The 24,105-nt window shown below is 48.4% G+C and overlaps 1 protein-coding gene across 2 annotated transcripts in view; it reads left to right on the top strand.

The window, feature by feature from the left end:
* Positions 1–896: 896 nt before the first annotated feature.
* Positions 897–24,105, top strand: part of LOC149331414 (dual specificity protein phosphatase 10-like) — a 40,493-nt gene continuing 17,284 nt past the window's right edge. Inside the window, exon 1 of one of the 2 annotated variants that reach the window (XM_089556556.1) lies at positions 897–1,036. The gene's annotated coding sequence lies outside the window, so the exon portion shown is untranslated. Of the gene's footprint in view, positions 1,037–14,022; positions 16,483–24,105 lie in introns of those variants that run through there. The other variant, XM_089556555.1, reaches the window with a different exon arrangement.

The raw sequence follows: 24,105 nt of genomic DNA, 5'->3' as shown, positions 1-24,105 counted from the left end.
AATACGTTTTCAATTTAATGGCGCGAGGGCAATTTGGTCAATAAGCGCTAAGGCTTGGGTGCTATTGGTAGTTCAAACGCTGAAATTCCCAAGCATTTCGCCCAAGAGAAGCGAAACACCAGACCAGGAGGAAACGTGTACACATCAAAAAACCGACCGGTTTAACCGGCGACATTGGGGATCGAACCTCGTACCTCCCGCACACGAGGAAAGTGCTCAGACCACTGCAGGTTATACCGCTGCGATAACATCACGAAACCACCACCAGGCTCCCCTGAAAATGTAGCTCAACCACCGCAATATGAAACCTATATACAGTATGACGTAATGTACTGAAATACTGTAGATGATGCATGCATTTGGTCTAATGCACCATTCGTCGTTGATTTTCGCTTATCTTGGCCTCGAACTTTTATGCCAAGGGCGGGTGTCTGTCTCTCAGTCTCAGCTGATATTCGCGGTTGACCCATCATCGAGTAAATACGGAACAACTCAGACGCGACGATACGAGAGTGGACACAGCGCTGAGTAACAAGACAATGAGTAACCACCAACAAGCTCGAGCAAACGAACCACGTTTTTCTGCCTTTTTTGTGTTTTCTTTCTTCGCGCTCTCGCATGATGCCGGTCCGTCGCTGCGGGCCGGTCGCGGGAGAAGCCGTGACTAATGCTCGGCACGTTGCTGCTATATACGAGTACATTGTCGGGACGCCTCTCATCCCAACCGCCCGCAGGACCAGAACGGGGGCAGCAGTAGTGAGTCGCGGCTGACGAAGCAGACCCCCCCACGCCCGGGACCGCGGTTGGGACAGCTGACGTCAGCAGCAGCGGAGCCTGACTCACGGTGGCGGCGTCCCCAGCCAGCGCGCCAGATGGGACACCACCGGTGAGAGGAGCACCTGTTGAGCGACCCCGCACTCGCCAGACGCCACGACCTCGGAGTGAAGGGCGAGAACCCCCCTTTGATTTTGACAGCGACCGTTGCATCGGGGAGGTCTCTCTCCGGCTTTTTGGCGTCATCGGCCAAGCATTAGTGGTACGTAGCAGTAGTGGCAAGTCGTCCTTGCAGCACAGTAGTATTGGCAGCAGCAGTAGCAATAGTAGTGGTAGTAGTGATAGTAGTAGTAGTAGTAGTAGTAGTAGTAGTAGTAGTAGTAGTAGTAGTATCGGTAGTAGTAGTAGTAGTAGTAGTAGTAGTAGTAGTAGTATCGGTAGTAGTAGTATTAGTAGTAGTAGTAGTATCGGTAGTAGTAGCAGTACCGGTATTTGTGGTAGCAGTACTAGTATTCGTAGTAGTAGTAGTAGAAATAGTAGTAGTAGTAGTAGTATCGCTAGTAGTACTAGTATTTGTGGTAGTAGTAGTATCGGTAGTAGTATTAGTAGTATCGGTAGTGGTAGCAGTACTGGTATTTGTGGTAGCAGTACTAGTATTCGTAGTAGTAGTAGTAGTATAGTAGTATCGCTAGTAGTACTAGTATTTGTGGTAGTAGTATAGTAGTAGTAGTAGTAGTATCGGTAGTAGTAGCAGTACTAGTATTTGTAGTAGTAGTAGTAGTAGTAGTAGTAATAGTACTAGTAATAGTAGTAGTAGTAGTAGAAGTAGTAGTAGTAGTAATAGTAGTGGTAGTAGTAGTAGTAGTAGTAGTAGTAGTAGTAGTAGTAGTAGTAGTAGTAGTGAGATGTAGCAGCAGCCGTAGTAGGGTGAATGTTTTAAAACTCAGTGACGTCACCATTCTGACGTCAGCGACGTCAAAATGGTCCATCGGTGTTCATGTGATCAATGGCCAATGAGGATATGCGTCATCTGTAGTCCAGTTAGCGAGGTTTACGGCTGCAGCCCTAGTGGTGGGCTGGGGTCGGATGCTGAGGGGGAAGACAGCTTGAACAATCGATTCCTGCCATCTTGAAATTGTGAAAGCTGTTTTTCTTTTTTTTTTCCTGCATCAACTGCAAGAAAACTGACTAGCAAACTCGTCAAAGTTGGAAGTGAGGGCCCGTCCGTTGCTCTTATCGATCCCGCCTCTGCTCTATTTTACATGAGCAAATACGAACTAACTTGCCTAAATAGTACTTACCACACGAGTTCAACAATCATTTTAACATTCTCAACCATTGCACTAGTCGAGGAAGCTACCTCAACCTCTTTATTTATCCACCTATATCTTTTTTTTCGTGGCGTTCTGCAACTGTTGATGCGCGCAAGTACATGCGAAACGCATTTCAAGGTTCATTCTCTTTGTGCATATACTGTATGCAAAGAGGGAATGAATTTTTTCATCCATTCGCTATACCGAATCGTTGGTACGTTATTCCGAAATGTTCGGTGCATAAAAATTCTATGTCCCGAAAGGTTTCGCCGTACGTCGTAACTCAGTATCGGCACACGTCCATGAGCGGTAGCCGACATGCATTCATGCGCACGGTCTCAGCCGAAAGCATGAGCAACGATCGAAGCTAGCGCAGGACGCCAGTCAGCGAAGTGAGGCAACATTGTGTCAGCCTCCAGATGCACTTCAGAACAATGGCCTGAGGAGCTAGTTGGTGCATGATGAAATGAACGGCGGCGCAACAAGGACACTAACAAGAGCGGGGACACCACATGCGCACACTACCAACTGTTCATTGCATGGAAAGGTGGCATATTTAAACATACAGCTCAGGCATGACACTCATCGCATTATCGCTCCGAACCCAACACGTGGAAAAAAGCAGCAACATCAGGATAAAAGACAAGAAACCTTGAACCTCTGCAGAAAAAACTAAAAGATTCTGATAACAGAACTTTGAATAGGCCATCTCGTAGCAAAAGCAGAGTCACACAATCGTAGCAAAAGCAGAGTCAAACAAGAGAAGCAAAAGCAGTCAAAAAAATAAGATTACAATCGTAGCAAAGGCAGAGTCAAACACATTAAGCAAAAGCAGTCAGAACCCGAAAAAAAACAATAAAAAGGAAAAGACAAAAAACAAAAACAGTAACAAAGTTAACAACCCGCCTAAACAAACAACAGACGGCCGCTAGAAATGCAGGGCTGAAAAGATACACAGCACATGACGTCACAAAAAACTGTCAAGAAAGGACACTTCATTTCTACGGAGGGATACTGGAGAGTCGCTAACACAAGTGCTTCCCTTCTTATTGATCATAAAAGCTTCAAGAATTTCGCGTGCCACCTGATCGCGACTCCTGCCCAGAATCCTTATTCCGTTAAGCACTGGCTCACACTTGCAATCTTTACAATGTAGGGGCAAATTCGACTCGCCTCCGTTTTCTAATGACTTTTCATGTTCCCGTGGTCTGTCGTTAATGCAGCGACCTGTCTGGCATATAAAGACCCCCGCACGTCAGTGGAAAAGAGAGGCGCTGGAGAGAGCGCGGCAGCGGCGGCGGTTCCGGCACGCTAGCTATGCGCCGCTACTGCGCATGCGCAATTGGCGAGAGTGGCGGCGGCACCTACCCCCGCAGCGCGGCAGCGGCGAGCCAGCTGTGCGCCGTGTGACGTCACTGCTCCTCGCTCATGCGCAGTATGGCCTTTAGTCAGCTCCGCGAAATGGCTCGGCGCAGTGCTGCCGAGCCAAAAAGTTTCCAGTACGCTTCCTTTTGTGCCCGTCGTTGACGCTGTTCTTTCCTGTCTATTTGTCACGACATGTGTGTACGAGGAACTTCCTTCCGAGTTTGCACCGTTCATTCTCTTCACTGCCCGTTGGCGTGGCAGGCTGCAACTGGAAAATCCCACGTTCGCCTGTCGGCCATTGACACCGAGTGTGCGCTGAGTGTTGGCTAAATAGCTTACTACTGATACCCCCTTTGAATCGGGACGGTGCCGAGTGCAGTCTTGCCCGAGCAAATTAAGTGGCTATTTCAACCATTTGCACTGTTTTTATACTTTAATCCTGTTGTGTTTACTTCCCCCCCCCCCCCACCCTCCTCCTTCAGGGCTATTTTTCATCTTCAAAGCTATATTACTTTAATTTCTGCGACGGTTTGTGCTCTTTCTCCATCCTGCTATAGTACACCACCAGTTCCCCAATCTCCACTCGCTATTATGTGCTGTTCATTTGTTATCATAATGCGAAAGCATTGCATGGCTATGCCGCGTCATCAAAACTTCCGCACGATTTTGTCGTCTAGTGTAGATAAATGTGAAAAAGTTTCATTGCGCTAGTGCGTGATGCGTGGCGACTTGCCACAAGGCAAATTCGGGTAAAATGACTGCGAAGGAGCTCATGCAGCCTCAGAGTTAGACAATGCCACGGAGCCCTCAGGCGCCTATCAAGCACGGAGCGACAGTTTCAATGTTTGCCCGCGCAGGAACGGTGCAAATAGCTCCAAACGAGGCAAAGTAGCAGGAGGCAGGTGTGTAGTTTTCACACTGAAAGTCGACGCGTGGAACAGTACGTTCGGTGCTACAGTACACCATTGAAATGTAGCAAAACCGGCCGCACTTGTATGGTTAAACTGGGCAGGGGCTATGCTCCTTACGCAGCACGCTGTTCGTACTAGTGCGCCGGAGAGAGCGTGCCCTCAGGTACGTCGTGTGGTCAGGGATTTGGACCCATCGAGGACCAGGACGTTTTCAATCCTGGAGGGCACCAGCTGTTGAGTTCTCGCCCCGTGGCGGCACCAGGCTAATGAGCTGAGTGACCGTTAGGAGTGAATCGTGTTGATTGAGACACGTGGTGGCTCGAATGAACACAGGGACACTCGGTGCGACTAAGGAGGCTCACGTGGCCACTTGCGGACAACGCATGAGTGCTAGCAAACGCTATAGTCGCGAGTGTCTGTATATGTGCGCTCATTCGCGAGCAGGACGACGGTGTGCACAGCCTATCAACTACAGCCTAACAACTTGGATACAGCCTATAAACTTGGACTCCGTTTTACGGCGCACAGCAAGCATGCTACCCTGTATATTTGAGTGTGCATTTTGCTTATGTTTTGTTGGTGCCCGTGTGCATTCCGCGTAATGTTTTGTTGGTGCCCGTACAGAAACACATGATACGTGACTGCTCTACGTACGTCACCCCCAGGGCGATTTCATGAGTTGAACCGATCCCTTGTTGTTGTAATTCTAACAGTGCCATTTGGGCCCTGTGTAGACTCTTGGGAAGGGCGTGTAAGGTATCGGTGGAGCGCGCGGGGTCATTAGGAAAGCTAATCCTTTCTCAGCACCCCGCCGCGGCCGTCTTCAATAACCCCCCCCCCCCCCCCCCCTCCCCCTACTGGAGGTATGGGGCGGCGGGGTGCACTCTACTCGAGGGGAAGTGTCACCTTTCTTAAAAGGATGCGCGAACGCGAAGGCGCTGAGCCGCGCGGGTGTCCATCGCCCTTTGGGGCCGATTTGTCAGTTATCTTTTTGCGAATTTGTCAATTATCTTTTTAACTCATCGCTTTACGCTGCATATTGTGATCGCAATGTTGAATACTGTAAAGATTCTAAGCTAATACAATTTGCAGCATGTATTTAAGTGCAACAGATGGTGAGATATTGTCGATTGAATATTCAGCCCTTTCGGATCCGATTCGGGAACTGAACCCTCAGAGAGCGCCGGAAATGCCGCCCATGATATTACGTAGGAGATTGATGAAATGATGACGACAACCGACGGCCCCAAGTGTAGTTCCGACTGCGGCAGGCAGGCGCTCGAGAAGAGCGCATAGTCACTGCCTCCGTGAGCAGCACGCGCTCTTTTTTCGTCATTGGCATTGAATTTAGAGGCACGTTTCCTGCCGTCAGCGGCTTCGATAAAGCAGCGCGGTGATACCGCGCAAGACTTCCCTTTCCGTTCTGACTCGGACAAGAAAGGACCGGTGGCTTAACGGCTTGCGATTTATTATTTTTCACCGGAATCTCCACTGGTCCGCTGCCGGCGGTCGATTCTGTTATCAAAACGAACGAGGCTTCTGCAATACTGTACATATGAACTCTGAATGCGCGTTGGAATGGCAGGGCAGGCTGTAATCGCGATACTCGTTGACCGAGCAGGTGCAGATTGTTGTCACTTATGTTAAAACGAATGGTAACGCTCGCCTCGCCTCAAGACTCTACGCCTCCAAGAAACCTGGCCGCCCGGTTCCGTCTCATAAGATGTTCGCTAAAATGAACGAACTGTTCCGGACCACAGGATCTGTGCTTCATTCACGGAAGGCAAAGGGAGTTATCCTGAGTGAAGAATTCGAGGTAAATGTTCTCGCCTACGTTCATGCATACCCGGAATCCAGCATCCGTGAAATCGTCGAGGCCGTTGGATCTTCCGCTATTGAGTCTGGAGAGTGCTCAAGAAGCATAGTTTTTATCCTTACCGCATATCGCTGCACCAGAATCTCAGTGGAGACGATTATAAAAAAGCGGTATGAATTCAGCAACTGGGCGCTGATTAAATGTGACCAAGACTCGGATTTTTTAAGGAAAGTTCCGTGGACGGATGAGGCTCACTTTTTCCGTAATGGGGAAGTCAGTGTACACAACAGTCTGATCAGAACCCGCACTGGCTCCGAGAACAACACCACCAAGTCCGGTGGTCAGTGAATGTCTGGCGTGGCATTTACTCAAATCGAGATGTGAGTGGGGCCGTACTTTCTGGAAGAAAATCTAACAGCAAAGTCATACACAGCGAGCATTCTAAATGCTTCTGTCAACGATTTCATGTCCGAGATCCCGTTAAGTAAAGTCCTCGGCTCGTGGTTTCAGCACGACTGGACGCCTGCGCACTTCTCGTCGCGTGCAAGGGATTGGCTCGACAGCAACTTCCCGGGTCAGTGGATAGGGCGTGGTGGAACCATGTTCTGGCCACCTCGGTCACCCGACCTATAGGCCGGACGCCAGGTGGCCGACCGACGATGTCGTTCGGCGACCTCTTCGGCCCGCTCCGTGACTCGGATTTGAACCTCCGGGTCCGAGCTGAGCAGCGCGGCCTCCCACTGCGATTGGGTAGAGAGCTGCAGACTCTGCGATGGCTTGTCTTGATTACACGAGTACAGGATGTGCGGTGTGCCTGCCTTTTGGTGCCCACAGAGAGAACAGACGGGGCTGAACTGCTCCGGGAACCATATGGAGTACATGTACGGATTAAAGAAAGTGTCTGTTTCGAGGTGCCGCCAACTGACTTGTTGTGTTTTACTTAGAGATCTATGTGGTTCTGAGAAGATTTGTTTTTCTTTCTTGAAGGGGGTAGCAATTTCTTTTTAAGTCGTCGCTCGCTCGGAGCACCTCCCGGTTAACCACGAATCCTCGGGCAAATTGCTGCGCCGCCTCGTTTCCAGGATGGTCCGAATGGGAGAGAGACCCAGATCAGTGTGATCTGGCGGGTATTGGAGACTTTTTGTAAAATTTTGGTGGCTGCGGAGTGGGCCCTTCGCTTGGCAAAATTTCGAATTGCGGTTTTAGAGTCACTGATGGTGTATTTGGCAGCGGTGGAGGTAATGGCTATAGCTATGGCACCTTATTCAGCCTCCTCCGGAAATTTTGTTTTATCGATCGCCGCCGATGCGACGGGAAAGCCTCGATGATCGACCACTGCCTGAGAAAAGGCGTCTCTGTCCGCATGTTATGTCACGTCCACGTGCGCCCCGTCTTTGTGAACTGAAAATCTTTCGTGAAGTTTTTGTGCCCTAGCTTCCTTCTGTCCGTATCGTACTGTGGATGCATGTTTTTGGGGCAGAGGATGGACTATTAAGTGTTCTCGTGTCTTGGAATTGGCAAGGTGTGTGAACGAATTCCTTCATATTGGATTCCTGCGAAGATGAAGCGTCCTGTTTCAGTGCCTGATAGTCAGTCTTTCGTATTGTGTGGTGAGGTGTGCTTCCATCATTTCCGCTCAGGTGTTATGAATTCCTAACTGTAGTAGTTTTTCATTTGGGGCATGAAGGGGGAGGTTGAGCGCAATTTCGTAGGACTGTGTAAGTGGGGAATCCAGGTCTCTCTCTCACTAACTGTGAGGGTGACGTATGGCGTAGAATTAGTTTCCTGGTCTCTGCTTATTTAACTCTTGCTCGCCTATTCGCGATGCGTCTGATGAGGAGGGAGATTTGGTTGACAATGTTTCTCAGTGTGTCTTTTTTTTATTATTATTTTACTGCATCAGCATTACCAACATTCTGAGTGTTTCCACTCCTGGGATGGCTGCCCCTTCCGCGTAGATTTTGATCTCAGGCGCTTTATTCTCTCTTTGCCGATTTGGGTGTAGGATGATGACTTCGGATTTTTGGGGAGAACACGCGAGTCTCAAGGCTTGTGTCTCCTCTACTACTACATCTACCGCTTATTGTAGCGTATCTTGTATCGTGCCGATACTCCCCTTGGTGGTCCAAAGGGTGATGTCGTCCGCGTACAAAGAGTGTGGTATGAGATTTTTGCGAGTTCGTGTGCCTCAGACCTATTTCGCTTACTTCTTGCATAGGAAAACTGATAAAGCACGTCATACTAGACAGACTCCAGTCCCACATACACAAAGAGAATTTATCTAAAGATTTAAAGAGAATATTTAAAGAGAATTTATCTTTTTTTCCACGTCGCGACCACCCGCTGAAAGTTAAACGCATATCATGCCACACTTCTTCTTTTGCTAACTCTTTCGTACCACGTACTATAGTCGACTGGAATAATCTACCATCACACATCGCTTCTGAAAGGGATCTTAACAAGTTTCACGACCTTCTAACCCAAATGTCTGTTTAGCTTTACTAATTGATTGTACCACTTGCTGCATTGAGCTGTTTTATTATTTTGTTTTGTTCCTGCGATTGTTATTGCCTCTAAAACGCTATCTGTTCTTTTTTCGTGTAAATTACAATGTATACTACAGGTTTTTGTTTGTTTCTTGTTTTGTTTTCTACATGTGCTTTTTGTATTTATGTTTTGCACCTTGGTGCTTGCTCATTCTTATTTTGCGTTGTGTGTCATTGCTCCCCCCTATGTAATACCCTCGATTGAGGGCCTTTAGGGGTTTATTGAATAAATAAATAAATAAATAAATAAATAAATAAATAAATAAATAAATAAATAAATAAATAAATAAATAAATAAATAAATAAATAAATATCCAAACACTATGGTCGGCTTTAGACCACATTTATCAACACAGGTTACGATGCTCAGACTAGCAAACGAAGCCCTATCTCAGGAGCAAGAAAGCAGCACCAGGGCAATCCTAGCTCTAGATTTAACCAAAGCATTTGATAACGTCAAACACAAGGCAGTCCTAGAATCTCTTTCACCTTTGAATGTAGGCGAAAGAATGTTTAACTACATCAAGGACTTTCTCTCCGACATAACGGCTCAACTTCGAATTGGCACGATCAAATCCGACACCTTTAGTTTAGGAGAAAGAGGAACGCCGCAAGGATCGGTCCTCTGCCCCTTCTTACTCAATATAACCCTCATCAAAATGGCTCACGAACTCGCTGAAATCCCAAACCTACAACACTCTTTGTGCGCTGACGATATCACCCTTTGGACCACCAAGGGGAGTATGGGCACGATACAAGATATGCTACAATAAGCGGCAGATGTAGTAGTAGAAGAGCACAAGCGGCGGGACTCGCGTGTTCCCCCAAAAAATCCGAAGTCATCATCCTACACCCAAAGCGTCAAAAAAAAGAATAAAACGCCTGAGATCGAAATCTACGAGGAAGGGGCAGCCATCCCAGAAGTGGAAACACTAAGGATCCGATTCAGGAACCGAACGCTCAGAGCGCGCTGGAAATGCCGCCCATGATATTACGTAGGAGACTGATGAAATGATGACGACAACCGACGGCACCAAGGCTAGCTCCGACTGCGGCAAGCAGGCGCTCGAGAAGAGCGCATAGTCACTGCCTCCGTGAGCAGAACGCACTCTTTTTTCGTCACTGGCACTGAACTTAGAGGCACGTTTCCTGCCGTCAGCAGCTTCGAAAAAGCAGAGCGGTGATAACGCGCAAGATTTCCGTTTTCGCCCTGGCTCGGCCAAGAAAAGAACGGGGTGCAAGTTGTTTGCTTGTTCTTTATTATTTTTCATCCAAAGTAATTTCAAAAGACGTGAACTGATGAATGTTGCCTAATCGTATCTCGGTGGCTAGGTTTTATACATCAGTAATACTCAAAGTGCTTGCCTTCAACCGCCACGCATGCCATCAACCTCTCCTTCATGGACTGCAGCAATCGTTTCACAACCTGCGGGGATTATTTGAGGTCTGCCGCGTCTTCGGGTTCAATTCAGTAGACTTCGTTCTTGACGTAACCCCAAAGAAAGAAATCTAATGGAGTTAGAGGAGCCCACCGCGAGAAGGTGAACGTCCCCCCAACCCGCGCCTAAGACCGCTTCTTTAATTAAGGTGAGCTCCGAATCGGATCCCAAAAGCTGAAAATTCAATCGCGAATATCTCAACATCTGTTGCACTTATGAACATGCTGCAAATTGCATTAGCTTTGAATTTTTACAGCCTTCAATACTGAGATTGCAATATGCAGCGCATAGTGAGGAGTTAGAAGATAATTAATAAAATATGGCTAATTAATTAAATGTCCTTATCTTGTGTCCGTCGAGACGAATATACATTCCGCGAAGACGGCATTCACGACATACCAGCGCATTTTTTAAGTGTGTGTGTGTGTGTGTGTGTGTGTGTGTGTGTGAGTGAGTGAGTGAGTGAGTGAGTGAGTGAGTGAGTGAGTGAGTGAGTGAGTGAGTGAGTGAGTGAGTGAGTGAGTGAGTGAGTGAGTGAGTGAGTGAGTGAGTGAGTGAGTGAGTGAGTGAGTGAGTGAGTGAGTGAGTGAGTGAGTGAGTGAGTGCGTGTCTGTGTGTGTGTGTGTTCGTGCGTGAGTGCGTGCGTCTGTGCGTGCGTGCGTGCGCGCGCTTTCTTGCTTTCTTTTGCGTTGTAGGAGGAAGAAAAGAGTGCGTATAAGGGCAAGCACAGCATCGGTCCGTTGCGTATGTTAATTGCATCGTGGCGGACTGCTCTCATCGGCTCGATATGCGCGCGCGCAATTAGTACTTATTTGTTGGTGGGAGAGCGGAGAGAATATGGGCGCGATACACGCAACTCGTTGGTTGCCAGGAATTGGACGCCCTCGAGCGTATACCGCACTTTATCCCAAGGACAAGAGCCGTCGCGGAGGTGACGCGGTCGCTAGGAAAAGAGCAGGTTCACGGCGTGATTACTAGAAGGATCGTCGCGACGCCAGCATGAGATGAAAGTGCGTGCCGTCTTGCACCAGTCCGACTGGCGAGCTGAGGAAAGACGACATATGGTTAACTGTACAGCATTACCCTCGAAACTTTGCCGTGGAAAGGCGTCGCACTCGATTCATATAGCATACCTCGAGGCACGAGCAGTGATGTTCCAACCGGGGAATTTTTCCTTTTTCATGCCATCTGAGGAGTAAGATTAATCGAGAAGGGAATTTTCGCGGAATTTCAGAGAATTTGAAACACGAAATTTTCTCGCTTTTTTACGGATTGCTGTATTTTTCGAGCTCTGCTGCAGAGAAAAATTGCGAGGACACTTGGTAACTAAAGTGTTGAGAAGCGAAAGACGAGGACACTATGCCGTGACGAGTTCCGGCCGATTTGACGTCACAGCGTTGCCGTGGCTATATCTACACCAAAATTATACATCTTTCGGGGATCTTAAGTGTTCATTACGCTTAATTAGGCATTTTCTACCCAATCTGACACAAATCCGACGTTTTTCCGACCATTCTGTGACAATTTTCACTATGCTGTGACGACTTCCGGTGGATGTGACCTCACACCGTTCCCGTGGCTATATCGACGTCCGCGCTATTTCGACATTTCTGCCTATAATTAAATAACTAATTAATCCACAGTCATCAATCTTGACTTCTAGGTTCATTTTTTCCCTCCTCTATCTGAAGCAACCATTCGTTTTCTGCTATCTTGTTTAGTTGACGAGTTAACACGAGTTGAACGCTGCCAAAGGTGTGGCACCCTCTTCTAGCGGACGACAGTATGAGCCATTAAAGGCCTTCGCCTTAAAAGGAGCTAGATATAGGGATTTTTTTGGCATAGTACCTTAGGGAATTTTCGGTTGCACACCCTAAACATGAATACGCCTAGATGGACGTAAAAAGGGAGTAATCTGTCCTCTACCGCACTGCCTTTTCACTCCTTTTTGCTTAGAATGATGCAGCATGGAACATCATTGGGAAAGAGCATCCCCGAGCCGCCGAACCCACAAACAGAGCGAGTCTGCACAGCAATTTATCAGTTGTTATTTATCAAAACAAAGGTATGGTGGAAGCCACAGAGTGGGTGGACACCTGGATCACGCCCAGTGGTAATTGGTAGTAAGGAAGGAGAGAAAAGGGAATACATTTTAAAGAATTGACGTTTAAGCTAGCTATCTATAAATTTCGCCATCTGCGTACAAACACTGTCATTTTCTTTTTCTTGTGGTAACAAAACAAATTTATTATGTCATGAAAAAATCTGTGCACTTAGAAATTGTCATACATACCGCCACGTCCAATCATGGTACCGCATAAATTCTTTTTGTCCTTGGGGACCGACGTTGCAGTAGGATAATTTTTAACTCCATACTTTAAAAAAAAAACAAAAAAAAACAGATCAAGCACACACCCGCCAAACGAGTGTTGTGTCCAAGTCAAAAAAGAGCAATCAGAACTTTCTGCAGTATAGTTCCAACCACCTGGGATTCGATTGGCTCTAATTAGTTACCAGTAAGTTCCGTTTATGTTTTCGAAAGCTGCACTTAGAATACAATCCGTTTCAATCGCGTTTTCGAAAGTCGAAATCGCTCTTTTTGAACAGGGCTTGCTATACCAAGTGCGATTTCTTCGTCTGGATTTTCTTCAGTGGTTATGGTGCCCGGCTGCTGGCCCGAAAGACGCGGGTTCGATCCCGGCCGCGGCGGTGGAATTTCCATGGAGGCGAAATTCTAGAGCCCCGTGCACAGTGCGATGTCAGTGCACGGTAAAGAACCCCAGGTGGTCGAAATTTCCGGAGCCCTTCACCACGGCGTCTCTCATAGCCTGAGTCGCTTTGAGACGTTAAACCCCCATAAACCAAACCAAAGGGTACCTGAAGCATGATGCACCAATGAGCCTAGCTATGTTGGAGTCCAGTTCGGACTTTCTATCCTACAGTAGCCACAACTTCGGCATACATTCGTTAATTTTAGTCAGCTCCATAAAACAAATATTGCAGCTACACCAGCCGGAATAAACTCCATGAGCAGAGACAACAGACAAAGCGTGCGCTGACTTTTTCAACACAGCTGCACCCCCTTCCTTTCGTCATTGTTTTTAGCCGAGCCGAGCTGAGCTGGTCTGAGCTGCAAGCTGTGTCGTGTGCAGCCAGCCAGCAACACTGTTTCCCAGCAGCACCTGGCTAATTCGCGATGCCGCATCAGCGCCGCACGCGTTCGCCTCATGGGAGTGACTCACAACGCACACACATACGGCCGCACCTCGCTCGCTGTCATCGTCTTGCGCGCGACGGAAAGCTTATTATTGATTTACGTCAGCGCGGGATCGGGGCTTCGTCGTCGCCTGGGACGAGCAAATGGGAAAGCGCTGAAAATGCCAGCGAAGAGGCGACGACCGCGAGTTTCCAAGAGATCCGCGCGCGCCACCAGATGGCAGCACTAGTGGAATGAAAAGCGCACTTTGCGCCAGAGTTCTCAAGACACCCTGGTCTGAAACAAAAACATATGCCGAGGTTGAATTGGGAAACTGGCAGATAAGCCCGCCATCTGCTAGATTGTTTCCTAACTATAAACTGAAATTTATGACTTAATGTGGTAAAATAAGTGTTTTTCTTTTTGGCCATAGATGACGCCATAATCTGTAAGTTTTTAAAACAAAGTTCAGTTTATTTGTTGCATTTGTAAACGTTGATACCGCAGGGAGCTTTGAAACTGGTGCGATTAATAGGTTCTTTTGGGCCATGGAGGAAGTTTTACCATTTTCCATGTGTTGGGCACAATCTGTTCCGTCTGACAGCGGTAATTCCATGACTATAGAGTGGCCTGACTTGCAGGCAACCGCAAGAGGACCCGGTCGTCGCAGCTGGGAGCAACGTTGGCTGGGAGCTCGCTGTCATGCAAGCGCGGAGTTTAGTGGAGCAAACACGACATCAGCGGCAAAGCCTGCTGCGACATATAGCTCGCTGGGTCGCGGCGGCAACGAAGTATACATCTGTTCGTCATGAAGGCCGACATTCCAGCGCCATGATGCTGCTCGCGTTGAGTGCCGAGGTCGCTCCATGTTGGTCGCGTCGTGTCGGCGGAAAGGGGCGGTGTTAGACTGCTCCATTTGGAATGCGGACCTGACAGAGTAGGAAGATCTTGGAATGACCGTGGGTCATCGACGGGAGTGCATAAAGGGGGGAAGGTTGGTTGTGTTCACATGACTGTGTGCTATGCTTCGAGGAATGGTGTGATTTCAGTGGGCAGCTCTGTCTCACGAGACCTCCGGGTTTCCCGGTCTGCAGGTTTTCGCGAGTGAGAACAGGTTCCAGCGAGAACATTGATTGTAAAATATTAGAGCCGTGCGTAAGTCCAATACTTCCTACGCGAGTCGAACATTTTGTATTCGATAAATGGTTTATGAGGGTTTAACGTCCCAAAGCGACTCAGGCTATGAGGGACGCCGTAGTGGAGGGCTCCGGAAATTTCGGTTTGGTTTGGTTTATTGGGGTTTGACGTCTCAAAGCGACTCAGGCTATGAGGGACGCCGTAATGAAGGGCTCCGGAAATTTCGACCTCCTGGGGTTCTTTAACGTGCACTGACATCGCACAGTACACGGGCCTCTATAATTTCGCCTCCATCGAAATTCGGTCGCCGCGGCCGGAATTGAACCCGCGTCTTTCGGGCCAGCAGCCGAGCACCATAACCACTGAGTCACCGCGGTGGCCGAGTATTCGTACAAGAAGGTCATACTGGTCATTTGAGAATATTCACTTGTGGCCAGAAATTGTGGCGCGATGCAACCACTAAACTCTAAGTTGCATTCTTCTTAATTATGACGGAGTTTACTGTGGCATCGCCTTACAAGCGTGTCATGTTAATGACATTATGCCTGGTATCACTGCGGACAGTGGAGAGTAATTTGCTTTTTGTTGTATTTATGCATAGTTTCTGGAACTCTTTACATGCAAGCAGTCATATGCAGCCCTTTTTGACACAATATTCTTATTGCAACGGTGGCGGAATAGTAGCGAATCGAAATGTTCACAATTCTGGATCCCATAAAGCTGGCCGATGAAAGCGCTTTCGTTTACTTCCGCTACTGAAAGTCATTGAATGCCCTGAACTGTATTGACACGGATTGGTTTCAACCTCACTCTCTCCATAACCGTTTTCAAGCATTGATAAGCTGCAGCTATTCCACTGGATACTAGAAATTCTCAAAATTCGCACGCCTCTAGCCGAAGTCAATGCCTCTGTCTGGTGCGATGCAGCGTAAAAGTGTATGGTCAGACCCGGAACATTCTAGTTGAGAATGAAATTCGCAAAAGCTTAAACAGCACCTCCTGGACGTCCGACAACGAAGGGCGCGCGCTCGAGCATTCGTTTGCAGGCGTCACAGACTTCTTGTTATGTACTTCGTGACGACATTCGATTTTGCGCGTCGTTCTCTTAAGACTGGGTCAGAAGGGAAGGGGAGAACTACGCAACCATTAGACATAAACAAACCTTCAATTGCTCAAACGTGACAACACATTCGGCTACTCTCCATACAATGTCTATACGTTTTTTCATTCACCTTTGCAGAACCTTGGGAGGAAACCATGCGCGAAGCGAACGTATACACAGTGGAAAGCACCAGGTGCGGCTTCCTCCCTTCACGCAATGAGAGGGAGAGCGGGCGATTTGTTTGTCAATTTGATCGGCGCCGCCACGCGAACACGTGCAACGCGACGCGCCGCGACATCTGATCCGATCGCCCTCTAGCGACAGGCGGTAAATAGCGGTTCTTTTCCGTGTCTCTTTCCACCGACTGACTCTCTCTCTCTCTCTCTCTACCTCTCCGCGCAGAGAGGCGAGAAAAAAACTTTCCCGAGGTGGGCGGAGCCTTCCAACGCGCGCTTCGGTGACGTATTTTTGACGTCACACCCGATCAGGGCAGTGCCCGCCGGTTTGCCGCGTGTTCGCGGCGGCGAAGTCGCGGCGACGGCTGCGATGATGAGGCAGCTCGCGGCCGCCGCGCCACGCAACGGCGGCGGTGACTCATCGGCCCTCGGCTGTCGCAAGCGGTGCGGGCGACTCACGGCAGAACGCTCGCTGTCTTCGCGCGGTGCGGATCGCTCGCCGATGTGCCTTCGCTCGGATTCTTCGTTTGATCGTACTACATCCACAATCGGCGCCAGCCTCTCCTAGTCTCGTGCTCTTTCGTCCACGTCGAAGGGTGTCCCTCGAGACCGACCACTCTCTTCATCCTCAACGACACGGGAGCCTACCAAACGAAAACATTGCGGCGGTGGCCTGCGCTGACTCGAGCTGCGACCGGCTTCAACAGGTAGGGGGACAGCGATTTTCGGCTCACTCGTGTTGTTCTCCGTTCGGTGCGCGGTCGGCATCTTCGGTGGAATTATTCGGTAGATACTGCAAATTGCTGTGAGCGCGCTGTTTAAATTCGTGGCCGCGTCTGATCGTAAATCTCATCGATAGCCCGCACCGTTTCTCTCCTTAATTGCGACGCAGGATGTACGCAATTAAATTGCTGTTTCAGCTTCTGCTTAGCGCTGTTAACGTTGAACCCTGTGCGAAGTGTCGCCTGCGTTGAGCAACTTTAAGAATGCCAGCCCGCCATGCTGCTTGTAGTTAGCAATTACTGTTAGTTGTGATAAATACCGGGCGATTGTTCGAGTTCTCTACGAGAGCGCACTCGGTTCCTGTATTCATAGTACAGATCTCGTGATTACGCTATGCCCATTAGGCGGCTAAACAAGGGGCTGTTTCCAAATAAACCGGACGCAGCGTCGGCGGAATTTCCGCTACAGCGAAGTACTTCGCATTAGACGTCAGCGACTCGAACGACTTGCACATCGAGGGCCGGAACGAGCTGCATGAGGAACTCTATTTTTTTTTTCAAGAGTTCTAAGAGTTCTTGCTGCATGAATTCTGTTTAACTGACTGCACACAGCACCATAATCGTTCTTCCGTGAGTTGGTTGTTGTTGATATATCGTAGCTCCGACCTCCAGCCTGCAAGGCAGGGAGGGTGAGGTGGAAAGAGGGAGAGAGCCGCGAAGTTTGTCCAGCTTGTTCGGAATAGAGTTCAAAACTTGGCACGACAAAGCAACCTGGACACGTGCGCAGAACTAAAGACGCCGCTTTCCCAAGTTCTGCGTGTCTTACACTCATTGACTGACAGCGCATTGTCACTTCTAGTCACGACTAATCAATCACTTGCCGTTTATCGGGATTTCCCGGCCGTTCTACGCAGTAATTGCTTGCGTCTTCTTCGCGAAAACGACATATCCGCGACTGTTTAAGTCCTTCGAAGAAATCCGGCTCTCCCTTTATTGGTGGCGAATGTTTTTTTTTTTCTTTTTTTGCTTCACCTTCGCATTTGTCTCATTGGCACAGGCGGGAACTTCTATTTTTTTATGTATATATTTGTCCCCTCGCAGTACTTGTCTCAAGAAAGGCTATGCGTGTCGTCTTTCTCTACAGGTGCTTTTCTCAAATATAAAGAATTTTGTTACGAACGAGAACTAGGCGAAGAAAAGACTTGGAGCAAACGGTATGTCGGGGACCCCCCAACAAGGATAGCTCTGTGTCATGCTGTGCTTCTCTGAAGGGTCCTCAGACCCCCTCCTCGTGCGAGTTCAGGAATTGCTCCAGCGCCAGCAATACCCGAACCTTCTATGGGAAGGCTAGGCATTTGTAAAGCTTTTACGAGGAAGCGGTGCTTTTGTGCAAAGGCTGAGCCACTCGTTCCCCGTCACCATGTCCCCCCTTTTGTGGTGTTTGCCCCTGCTTTGAACTTTCGTTGCCTTCTGCAATGGGTGCCGATGCAGCCATGGCTCATCGTCGACGGGGCTGACAGTTCCCATTCCCACCGCGATGACTCGCTGTCATGCGGTGTAGTACGTGTGGGAAAGTATGCAAGGTGGGAGATTCACTTCCTGCATGACCTGTTGCGCCGAAGATTCGGCGCTTCGCTTGCAAACGAGTAATCCCCCCCCCCCCCCCCCCTTTCTTTACCGGCGTACATCCGCTCCGCTGCACGACTTCCACATTGCATGGTGGTGGTGCTGTGCAGCCCTTATTCAGGTGTGAGTTACCGCGCATGCGCGCAACCGTCGCGACGGCGCCGGACACTCATCAACCGCAGCGCTCGCTTTGACGACGCGCTCTTGCGTACGCGGGAGTCATAAATGTCGCACAATTTTTTAGGATGACCGTAATACACTGGCAAGACCACCAGCGCTGGCTCTACAGTCCAAGGTCGCCTAGGTGTTTCCTACCGAGGCCAGAAAGGCAGTTGAAAGTGTTTCCGGAGTCCGCCACGCTTTTCGATATGAACGTTTAGTCCAGTAGTTTGTGTACGTGATGCGCCTGCCTGCTTACGGTGTCTGTTGGCCGTGAACGGAATAAGAAAAGGGGAAAGGGTTTGCTGCACCAGTTGTTGCTCTCATTCACCGTCAGTTTTAATCTTAGAGAGCGATATACACATTGTGGTGTTTGTGTGTGTGAGTGGCTGACCGGCGAGAATGGTAGAAACGCTGCACTCTCGGACGAAGCACCTGGCGATTGCAGTGGCCCTTCGTGACACACTGAAGCACTCTCTCTCTCTCATTCCTCCTCCTCCTCCGTCGTCTGTGAGCTAAATCAAGGGCAGACGCTACGCTACACGCACATAGCACGCGTTTATCACAGGACGGTGCAGTTTGTCTTTTTTTTACTTTTTTTTTTGTGGCCGTGCGTAATCTCTAGGGAGCGTATTTTCTTTGCAGCGAAGAAACCAGGTAATCGTGGCATATTATGTTCACTGTAATTTTTATTTATTTGTATTTATTTCCTTAATGCTTACAATCTTAACAGGCCCTAGGGTTTGAGGTGGGGAGATGTGCGGTTGACGTAATCGGGAAAATTCACACATTGCATTAGATTTGGCGTGCTGTTTCCTGGACCGCGAAGAGTTCAATGATTTATTTCTCGTTCCCAGGACAACATATACCGAGCAAATAAATGTTGCAGGAGGGCTGCATTGCAGAAATATAAACAATATAAACAGTGTATTGTGAGGAAAATGGATGAAATGAAGGAAGCACCTGCAGATAAGGTTGAATTCATTAGGACATCGTTTACTACTTTACTTTACACGGGGAAAAGGAAACATTGGAGAGCGGCAGAACAAGGCAGTCGCGTTCCAAAAAAAAGCGATAGGAATAAAAAAAATTAACTGCGGGAACGATTCCACATCTTTAGTGCAATAAAAAAAAAGTCATTTTTGTCACATTTTAGCGTCGCAGTCGGTGAGGAATAAGTACGAAGTAACAGCGCTATATTCCTTCCTTCTAGAGAAAACTTTCCGGTAGCGTAGTTCCGGTAATCTACCTAACCCCCCTCCCCCCCCCCCCCCCCCCCCCATCAGCCTTACGTAAGTGCAAGCAATCGCCGCCCAGCGTCGCCACAGTCGCCAGTGGCTCCACACCACGTGACTACTGTTGTAACTCTAGACTCCTCTTGTTTAGTGACTACTATAGTCTGCTATACTGCTTACTAGCTAAACTACTTATATAAAGCTCCTAGACTACTGCTAAGGGCTAATGCAGTGAGGCTGAGGTTTTTGCTAGCTTATATACCATAGCCATTCTGGACTTGCATTTATTGCCGGCGATTCCTCGACATTAGCGACACATTAGATTGAAAGAAAACAAAAAAGGCGCTTTTCGTGGCACAGTTAGTGTCCTTCACGCGTCGTGTAACTGCTCCGCCCACATTCAGCCTCTGCGCACAGAATTCCTCCATGACGAAAAAGTAGTCCGCTGCTTAAAAGTTTCTTGTTACCTAAACAAAAAGCTTATCACAAGAAAAAAAATTATTAGCTCTAGAATTTTGGTACGTGTATTGTTTGATACAGTCAAACATTAAAAAACTAATTTCGTTTACTGTTCCGATTGGCCAGCGGAGTAATACAGAACGCCGCGGCTCAGTGTTAGCAACTGCTTTTTTTTATGTTGTATCCTACTGTAGTAATATAAACGTTTCTAGATGTTTCGTCACCATTTATGTCACCCAGCTCTCTCTCTCTCCGTCCCACCTTCCTTCTATACTGCAGCGTCGCAAATTGAGCGGCAGATGGTTGCCTTCCGTCGGTCATCCTATTGCCGAGTTCGCCATCCCGACGATTGTTTGCTTAGCGCTTGGCGCAGCGGTATTGCCTTTCGGCGCAAGGCGAGCTCGCGATATCGGATTGCTCATGTATGCCTTGACGACGTCGACGACGGTTGCACCGCTTTCTCGGACCGTCGCAATAAATGCCAGCTCGCATACTCCAGCTGTCGGGAATGCCCACACGCAATGAGTGAGGACTCAGAAGTGGCCAGCCTCGCCCATTCCTTGGTGCGATTCGGGAACATCGTCGTTGGACCCTTACAAGATTTTTTAGACTGTCTATAGACATCTGCCTATAAAGTCTGTACACTCTCTATAGACGAATCCTAGAGAAGAGTTAATAACCCGCCGCGGTGGCTCAGTGATGACGGCGCTCGGCAACTGACCGGAAAGACGCGGGTTCGATCCCGGCCGCGGCGGCCGAATTTCGATGGAGGCGAAATTCTAGAGGCCCGTGTACTGTGCGATGTCAGTGCGTGTTAAAGAACCCCAGGTGGTCGAAATTTCCGGAGCCCTTCACTACGGAGTCCCTCATAGCCTCAGTCTCCTTGGGGCGTTAAACCCTAATAAACCAATAAGTCTGTAGGCAATACAAATGCTATAGACAGTCTTTGACAATCCATAGATTTATGGCCATACACTTCCAGTAGAATTTTGTCGATAGACAGTCTATAGACTATGAATAGACAAAAGGAAATATCTATAGGAAGGAAGTAGAGTCTATAAGAAGTCTGTAGACTTTCTATAGACCATATTTATAAGGGGAGAAACCACTTATCACTTAGCGCCCTCGAAGCGTATAGTTGCTGATGTCAGCTGTTCTGAAACTGACTCATCTTTCGTGGCTTTCCGGCTCTCAGGTCACTTCATTTCGGTGATAACGAAAGGAATATGCAACATTCATGATAGCGCAAGCAAAAAGCATCTAAAGGATTGGTATAATGTAGTGAGACTGTCGTAAGGAGAGCAGGCGACCTATCCCGTCACCACTGCTGCTTATCATAGTAGGAGGCCAATTGTATAAGTGAGATAACAAGAGGAGACAAAGCGTTTTTTTTTTGTAAGCAATATAAGTTTGACAAAGGCCAGCACACTGTCGATGGCTTTGTCGATGACTCAACACCCAGATACGACTCAAGAACGAAGCGGCTTTTTTCCCCCTTCAAAGGACCCCTTCTAGAAAATGGCATCGGCCGATTTTCATGAGCCTGTTAGCTTGACAATGCAGGGAGTGGCTGGTGAAAGGGGATAGTCCCATGACAGTGCAGGCAGGGGACTATTCCCTTTCACCTGTCACTCCCTTCATTGTCACACTGGCAAGGGTCATGAGAATCGGGCGACGCCACTGGCTGGAAGGAGGTCCTGTGATGGGGAAAAGCCGCTTCGTTCATGAGTCGTATCCGACTGTAGGATATTTGAAGCTCCAGGACTGTTTTTTTAGAAAGCGTTGACACACGCCATTTTTTGGAGGAGAGTTCTCTCTCTCTGTGTCTTGTCCTGCGTTTGTACAGTCGGGGACAAAAGTCTCCGGACCACGTGTTCCTCTAACGAAGCCGATAACTCTGCTATTATTTGGCGGCTGGAGACCCCACTTGTGGAGGTAAACGTTAAATTTTTGTTCTTTCATCTCCGCAAGTGCGGTCTCCAGCCGCTGTCTGATAGTATAGCTATAAGCTTCCTTTGAGGAACACGTGGTCCAGAGACTTTTGTCCCCGACTGTACATTCCATGTGCCTTAATTTCGTGGAAGCCCAGGCTACCCAATACGCTTCCGACTTTATTCACTTCGCCTAATGTAATTTGCTTACAGATAACACCATCAGCGAGAAAACCAAAAAAGAATGACGCAAGAAATTTATCGCTCGGGACACTTAACCGCAAGCTCGAGGGATGATTGCATTCCGACGACGAAAGAAATTGTCACTTTTTTCCCACCCTCGCACCGTTTTTATTTCCGCGTTTTGCGAGCGCAAGCTCGAGACCGTGCAAACAGTTCCGCGTTTCTATAGCTCTACGCGGTTGCCCCGGACCATCTGCGCGGCGTCGCTGTCACGTGACTTTGGGGGAGTCATGCGAAGAGGAGGAGGAGGATCGGTAGTATGCATGAACGAACGAGGAGGTTGACTCATGTTCCATATCACATTCTACGCTCGCTTACGATAAACGATGGGGCGATGCGTACGTGTGTGCGTACACCGCACTGGTATCCGTCGTCGCGCCTTCGCCACTTTGCCGCCGCGATGTGGAGCCAGCGTGCGGCAAGCGCGGAAACGAGATAACGCCGCTCCTTTTCCTCTTTGCACTCCCAGGCTTGGAAGGCCGCTTCCTCGCACACCTGCGGATAACGGGGCAGAGAGGAAATTTTCCGTCTGGTACACGTACCGTGATGCACGTCGATGGTATTTTAAGTGATGTGGTACACGTTCCACGGGCGTGTAGGTGGTATTCTAATCGTTGTGGCACACAAGCACCACGGGTGCGTCGATGACATTCTAAGCATTTGCGCTCGTTTAATCAATCAATCGCATCGATATTTGCAATTCACGGCGCACCTCACTGTATAAACAGATAATTTCTGTTGGCACCTACTGCATGTGCGGGACGGGTTATTCCATTCCGCGGATTATTTCAGGGAAAACAGAGGACAGCGTAAAGTTGGTTGTGTCCTTAATTTCATTGCGCATCTATTCTTAGGGGCGTTTCTTCTTGAAAAGGTAGTCCCGTGCTGTGATACATTTAAATTTCCCAGCTTGCGTTGAGTTATAATATACAGCGTTCTTCGGGCTGATCTTGTCAAAGAAAGAACGCAAAATACGTAATTAACAGCAAAAAGAATACATATTGAGCAAAATACAGTTGAACTTCGTTATAACGAAGTTGACGGGGCTTAGCGATTGCTTCGTTATAGCCGTAACTTCGTTATAGCCTGTATTGACCGAGCTTGCAAGGGGAGTCGTCATTCCTTCCTTATATCCGTCATTGCGTCATAAACAGTTTCGTTATAACGAGGTTTGACTGTATATGTCGGCAAAGAGATGAAAGGCGCGGATAGCGCATGTCGAGAAATCCGGAACGGCTTAGTCTTTATTTAATCTCTCCTATTTTCTAAAAAATTTCAGAAATAAGAACCAAGTTAGTCGGAAAATAAAGGCGTGATGCGCACCGCTCGTTTCCTGTCTGTCTTCGAAATGGGTAACAAATTGTCGGAATAAAGACGCCATCGTTCGCTGCTTTTTTTTTCCCGGGTTGCCCGCGGTCAGAGCAACGCTCCGCGCGCCGGACTTCCCGCAGCTGTCGTTTAAGCTTAACCCTCTGCCGGAAGTTTCGCTCAACGCTGGCGTGACAGAGAAATAAGCCGGCGTGCTTCGAACGAACGAATCTCGAGGTGTAATTACACAGCGCAGCAGGTTGGCCTAGGGCCTGGTCAGTGGGTACTCACTTTAACTTAGTAAACGCCTGAAGAAGGTGAACTCAGGACGGCTCACAGAGGGTTAGAAAACAAAGACGGAGATGATATCAGCTGAAATCAAGAATGAATGGGCGTTCGTGGGGAATGTAATACGAAGGGAACATAACCGTTGGTTTGATATGGTAACGGAATGAATTCCAAGAGAAGGCAAGCGTAGCCGGGGAGCGGTAGAAAGTCAGGTGGGCGGATGAGGTTAGGAAGTTCGCGGAGATAGGGTGGCCGCAGCTAGTACAGGACAGGGTTAATTGGAGAGATATGGGAGAGACATTTGCCCCGAAGTTGGCGTAGTCAGGCTGATGATGATGATTAAAGAAGGTAATAAATGG

The sequence above is a fragment of the Amblyomma mixtum genome, chromosome 8, assembly GCF_055824585.1.
Source record: "Amblyomma mixtum isolate Tamu chromosome 8, ASM5582458v1, whole genome shotgun sequence".
In the NCBI taxonomy this organism is placed as follows: Eukaryota; Metazoa; Arthropoda; class Arachnida; order Ixodida; family Ixodidae; genus Amblyomma; species Amblyomma mixtum.
The sequence above is the reverse complement of the archived record's forward strand: the minus strand, read 5'-3'. Positions and strand labels throughout refer to the sequence as shown.